Consider the following 7,106-nt stretch of genomic DNA (forward strand, 5'->3'; position numbering starts at 1 on the left):
CTTCTCTTATCAGGTCTCTACTATCAGACTTCAACTTCCCTGTTTTAAAGGGCCTGGCCTCTTAAAATACATTTTATTCTTAAGTTCTTAGTTATCATTTTCATCAAAACCAAACTGAAGACTAAGGAAAAGGAAAGCAAACTGTAGCACCAAGACTTCAGAAGATCTTGGACAACTGTAAGACATAAAAAGTAGAGTCCTGAATTGACCACAGAGGAGGCATCACTGAGATTATTTCTAAGAAACCCCAAGAGCTGACATGGAAAAGCCTTACCTAAGTCCCTAATATGTCTTTGGTTCACTATGAGACAAATAATTACCTGTTTAAATCCTTTCTCTACTTCCCTACAGTGTAGCTCCAGTTTTAATGTAAGCATCATTTCTAGCTGAGGTTGTGATATTCATGGATTTCAACATTTGTATAGTCTATTTATTCCTTTGATCTTGGTCTTTTTTGTTTGATGTTTTACTTTTTGTTCATTTTGATACCACACATTTAATTTTATTAATTTTCCTATCTGTCATCAAGAGTAACAACTCAAGTATTCAATTACTTTCTGCTTTGATGAGTCACTCAAATTTCCCATTTCATTGATCTTTCAAATACATTTATTTAAAGAGCCTAAACTTTAAAAAGAAAAAAAAAAACATTTCTTAGAAAAAGCCATGAAAAGAATACTTATCTTTAAAAGGATTCTTAAAAATTACTATAAGAGTAATCATGAAATAAAATAACCTTGCAAGTTTTACTGTACAGTAGAAGAGGACTCCACATAATTTTATAGAGTTCAGTAATGATATAACCCAGCAAATAGTTCATTGCCTTTAAAATTATTTTTCCTATAAGTTAACTTGATAGATTTATATAAAACAATAGATTAATGAATGAAAGAAAACTAAAGATTCAGCCCATTACCACTATTATGTGAGGATGAAAATAAAGGAATGAATTGACAAAATGTTGTTGAGGAGGAGTCAACTAAACTTCCATTGGATGAGATGTCTGACCTTATGCTTCCCTTTGGGTATCTTTAAATGCTAAGTCAAATGCTTTCTGTACTTAGGGCCTGATCTAATCTTTAACCTCTGTAATAAGTTACATTAATAAAAGGATTATTAATGAATTAAAACATTATTTTAAAGTAAAATTGCACAATGATATTCAATATATCTAACAAGACTATTCATAAGACAAATTCCTCTGGGTACTTTGTCATATTTATTTCTACCATATATCCTAAGAATTCTCTTTAAATTTCTATAGCTTAAATCCTTGAACCAGGTTCTTAAATTCAATGCAGAAAGGGAGATTAATGAGAAATCCTGCAAACAGACTTCAAAATAAAGATGGTGGTTTAAAAACACATCCAGATCTTCTCCACCAAGAAATTCCACTAAAATAAGAGTAATTATAAAAAATAGGAATTTCAAAGAAATAAGTCCATAAGAACAGAGAAAATGAGAGAAGGAACCACAGCAAAAACTTTTAGGGGGAAAGCAAATGGATACTACTAACTAACAGCAGACATCAGAAATCTGAATCTTTAGCTAGCAGTGGGGAACTTCCAAATGATTCTAGTAGCAGTTATACTTCTAAAACTGAGGGTAAAGACTGGGCTAATATCTGGAGGCTCGACTAATGACTCCGTGAAGCTAGATAAGTAAAGCACTCAAACCTCCACCAAGAAAACAGGGAGGGTTCTGTAATGGGAAGCAACATGTTCATTCCAGGTACAAGAGGATCTAGTAAACATTTATTTACTGAATGTTGAAATACTTCAACACCTTTCTTTTACATGTCTCTCAAAATGATAATAGCCAAGCCTATCCTCTGAGATGACTGGAAAATATTACTCTTGTGAATTGATCAGCCAAAGATGAAAGAACTAAAGATACATCAGGAGGTCCCTAATGTAATGATCCAAATAGATACGGCTGTAACATTTAAGTCTGCATACAACAAGCCCTACCCATATGCATAATGCTTTCAATAAGCTCTTTATTTTCCCACTTCTAAATATGAATGGACAACAAAAATTACTAGACAGCAGAAAATAGCTCTAAGTTGAATATTAAATAATAAACAAATAAATAATAAAAAACCAATGTGGATGCAAATTTAAAAGTTCAAAGAATAATATTGGTGAAAATAGCAGATTAGGTAGTTCCAAGTGTTCAGAACTCCACAGAAACACTGAAAATGGAGCAAAAATAGAATGAACTTTCTCCAAACTCTGGAAAATAGTTAAAAGGTTTATAGCAACTGAACAAATGCTGACTCAAGAATAAGGTAACTTGAAAAGAGTAGGAAACCTTTGCAGTATTTTTTAGTTACTCTTGCTCTTCCCCTCACTGGCAAGGCAGTGGCCAGAGAGACATTAGCCTCCATTTCGAGGGTGAAACCCTGGTCCCAGGTTCCAGAGACAGCAGAGCAGACATTATTCTCTAAGAACTTGTTTGCCTGTTTTGGTCTTTTGATGTAAACAATAAGCATGCTGAAAGCCTGGAAGGGAAAGCTGTGGAGGTTTGGGGATATTAAGTCACTGAAAAGTACCCACATATCTGGGGGGATTTAGAAAGTCAAATGAATTTCCAGGGCAGGATACATGCTCAGAAAAGACCTGAGAAGACCTCAAGCTTTTATCTCTGGCTGATTTCTAGTCTCAGCAAAAGGAGGAAATGAATGCTACATCACATTTGTAAGTAGCCTGGCTACCCGGTAAAGGAGTGCCCCAAGAGAGAGCCAACCAGCAAAGACCAAGTAAGCCATCCAGTCTCCCTCACTCCCTCTGTTCTTTCTTCCTTTCTTTCTTTTTCTTTCTATCTCTCTCCTCCTTTCCTTCCTTTCTTCATTCCTTCCTTTCTTCCTTTCTTCCTCCCCTCTCTCCCTTCCTTCCTCCCTCCCTCCCAGGACAAAAAATACAGACTTTACCAAAAAAAAGTCACTAAATAAACAAACAACTACAACACACAACAAACTACAAAAAAAAGAAGTCCAAGAAAAAGAAGAAAATCTGGTTACAAGACTTATGACATTATAATATTCAAAATTTCCAATTTTCCATAAAAATTACAAATCAAATCACATAGAGAAACAAAAAAGTAGGTCCATTCACAAGATAAATTAACAGCACTGTCCCTGAGGAGTAACAGACATTTGACGTACTAAAGAAATATTTTCAATCAAGTGTGTTAAAAATTTTTCAAAGAACTAAAGGAAAAAAGAAAAATAATGTCTCAACAAATAGAGAATATCAACAGAGATACAGAAATTACAAAAAGAACTGAAAAGAAATTCTGGAGTTGAAAAGTATAATAGCTAAAATGAAAAAATTCACTAGAGGTTTTTAATAGTAGGTTGAGCAGGCAGAAGAAAAAAATCCAAGAAATTAAAGATAGGTTAATTTAAATTATCCAATCTGAGGAGCAGAAAGTAAAATAATTGAAGAAAAATGAACAGAGCCTTAGAAAACTGTGATACAATATGAAATTTACCAACATATGCAAAATGGGAGTCCCAGAATGAGAGAAAAGGTCAGAAAGAATATTTGAATAAATATGGCTGAAAACTTCCCAGACGTGGTAAGAGAAATGGATCTACACATTCAAAAATTCAATGAACTCCAAGAAGAACAAACATAAAATGACTCACAATGAGACTGATTTTAATTAAACTGTTGAAAGCCAAAAAGAGAGTCTTGAAAGCAGAAATAAGAAGAGACTCATCACATGCAAGTGTTCCTCAATGAGGTAATAGCTAATTTCTCAACATAAACCATAAAGGCCAAAGGTAGTGGGAGGACTTATTTAAAGTACTGAAATTAAATAATGTCAAACAAGAATTATATATCTGGCAAAAGTATCCTTAAAAAATAGAGAAATTAAGATATTCCTAGAAAGACAAGAGCTAAAAGAATTGTTTGCTAGTAGGCCTTCCCCACGAGAAACACTAAAAGGACTTCTTCAGGTAGAAATGAAATGACACTAGATACTAACTCAAATCCATATGAAGAAAAGAACACTGATAATAGTTACTACACAAGTAAATAAAAATGCCAATATTATTGTAGTTTGGTTTGTCATTTCTCATTTTTTTCTTTATATGGTTTAAAAGACAAATGCATAAAATATAATTATAAATCTATGTTAATGGGCACATCATATATAAAAACAAAAGGATATTTCTTTTTAAAAATATGTATTCAGAGAAGCAAAATAGAAGAATTAGGGACAAACAATAAATTAAGGACAAACAAAGAAAATGATAAGATCAGAAGTATAGGAAGATGACACTGAGGAAATAGCCCTAAAAGCAAATATTTTCTGCAATATTGTAGTTTTTTTTCATTTTTTTGATGGTGTTTTGTTTGAGTTTCATTCTTTTTTTTTGAAGAGCAGATGTTCTAGAATTTAATGAAGTCCAATTCAGCACTTATTGTTCGTTTATGGATTGTGCTTTGGGCATTATATATAAAAGTCTTTTTCCTAAATTAGAATACAAAGATTTTCTTCTATATTTTATTCTGGAAGTTCTATTATTTTAGGTTTTATATTCAAGTGTATGATTAATTTTGAGTTAACTTGTGTTTGTTGTGTGAGGGATGGGAAAAAAGTTCATTTTTGTTTTGCTTGTCAATACCTATTTGTTTCAAAACCATTTGTTGTAAAGACTATCCTTTCTCTACTGAATTGCCTTTGCCTTGCACCTCTACAAAAAATCGTATATAATGTATCTTGTGTATCCTTCAAACATGACTAACTGGTTTTTAGTTTTAGTAGTTTAATTTTAGATTCAGTTGGATTTTCAGCATGAACATTCATGTCATCTTTGAGTAAAGATAAGTTAATTCTTCCTTTGTAATATGGCTGCTCTTCATTTCTTTCTCTTTTACCCAGGTTTATGGAGATAAAATTGACAAATGAAAATTGCATATATTTAATGTGTATAGCATGATGTTTTGGTATAAGTGTACATTGTGAAATGATTACCACAAACTAATTAACATATCCATCACCTCACAGAGTTGCGTATGTGTGTGTGTTTGTATGAGAACACTTAAGATCTACTTTTTTAGCAAATTTCCAGTAAACTATACAATATTAGTCACCATACTGTACATTAGTCATCAGAATTTATTAGTCTTATAACTGAAAATTTGTACCCTTTGACCAATATGTCCACATTTCTCTTGCCCTCTCAGCCACTGGTAACCACTAGCCTACTCAGATTCTATGATTTAGATTTTTTTAGATTTGTGTGTAAATGACATAATGCAGTATTTATCTTCCTGTGTCTAGATTTCACCTAGTAGAATATCCTTCAGGTTCATCCTGGTTGTTACAAATGGTAGAATTTCCTTCTTTTTAAAGCCTGGATAACAGTCTATTGTATACTGAAGGAAACTGGAACACATCATCACAAAATATGCCTCTTTTACATAAAAATAATTTTGAGCTAAAGACATAAGCAGGTACCAGAAGCATACTCTGAAACTCCCCCTTATCTTCCTGAAAGCAGGAGATAAAATCGTATTATGAAATATGTTCTCCCTAAACGAGAAGGAAATTAACATTCTTATTACCAAGGACAGAATGTTGTGACCAAGAGAATTTTATACAAACAGACTTTGTTAAAATAATTCTTATCTCCCTTTAGCCTTCTTACATACTTTAGTTACTTTCCCAGAATTTCCTCTTTGTTCAGGCTAGTATAAAAGCATTTAGGTTTTGCCACTTCTTTGGGTCTTAATTTCCTTATGAGGCTTTCCATGTCACATAAAACTTATATTAACTAAATCTGTATGATTTTCACCTGTTAATCTGCCATATGTCAGTTTAATCCCTAGGCCCATCCTAAAAACCTTAAGAGTGTAGACATAGAATTTTGCCTCCCCTACAATATATATGCAATATTTTCTTTATACATTCCCCCATCAATATACAATTAGGTTGTTTTCATACCTTTGCTATTGTGAATAAGGCTGCAATGAAATGGGAGTGTAGATGTCTCTTTAAGGAAGTTATTTTCTTTCCTTTGGATATATGTTTAGAAGTGAAATTACTGGATGATATGCTAATTCTATATTTAATTTCGGAGGAACCTCCATGCTATTTTCCACAGTGGCTGCACCAATGTACATCTCCTCCAATAGTGTACAAGTGTTCTTTTTACACCACATCCTTACCAACACTTATCTTTTGTAATAGACAACTTAATAGGTATTAGGTAATATCTCATTGTGGGTTTGATTTGCATTTCCATGATTATTAGAAATGCTGAGCATCTTTTCATAACTCGACCATTTGTATGTCTTCTTTGGAAAAATGTCTATTCAGGTCCTTTGCCCATTTTTTAATTGGTTTATTAACTTTTGTTTTGCTTTTGACTTGAGTTTCTTATATATTTTAGATATTAACCTTTTATCATATATATATTCTATGGATATTTTTGCCATTCTGTAGGTTGCCTTTGCATTTTGATGATGGTTTTCTTTGCTGTGCTTAACTTTTTAGTCTGATGTTCAACTTATTTTTTTTTTTTTTGCTTTTGTTGTCTGTGCTTTTAGTGACATATCCAAGAAAAAAAATTGCCAAGACCAATGCCAAGCAGCTTTCACTTTATATTTTCTCCTAAGACTTTATGATTTCAGGTGTTATGTTTAAGCCTTTATCCATTTTCAGTTGATTTTTGTGTATGGTGTAAGATAAGGGTCCAATTCCATTCTTTTGCTTCTGGATATCCAGGTTTCTCAACACAATTTCTTGAAGAGACCATCCATTTCTCATTGTGTATTCTTGGTACCTTTGTTGAAGATTAGTTTGCTGTATACACATAGGTTTATTTCTAGGTTTTCTATTCTCTTCATTGGTCTATTATGTCTGTTTCTATGCCAGTACTATATAGTTTTGATTATTATAGCTTTGTAATATGTTTTGAAATCAGGAAGTGTGGTGGGTCCAATTTTGTTATTGTTGTTCAGATTGCTTTAGATATTCATAGTCTCTTGTTTATCCATGCAAATTTTAGAATTATTTTTATTTTTATAAAAAATGTCCTTTGAATTATGAGAGGGCTTGCATTGAATCTATCAATTTTAACAATTCTT

The sequence above is a fragment of the Mesoplodon densirostris genome, chromosome 3 (assembly GCF_025265405.1).
Source record: "Mesoplodon densirostris isolate mMesDen1 chromosome 3, mMesDen1 primary haplotype, whole genome shotgun sequence".
Lineage (NCBI taxonomy): Eukaryota > Metazoa > Chordata > Mammalia > Artiodactyla > Ziphiidae > Mesoplodon > Mesoplodon densirostris.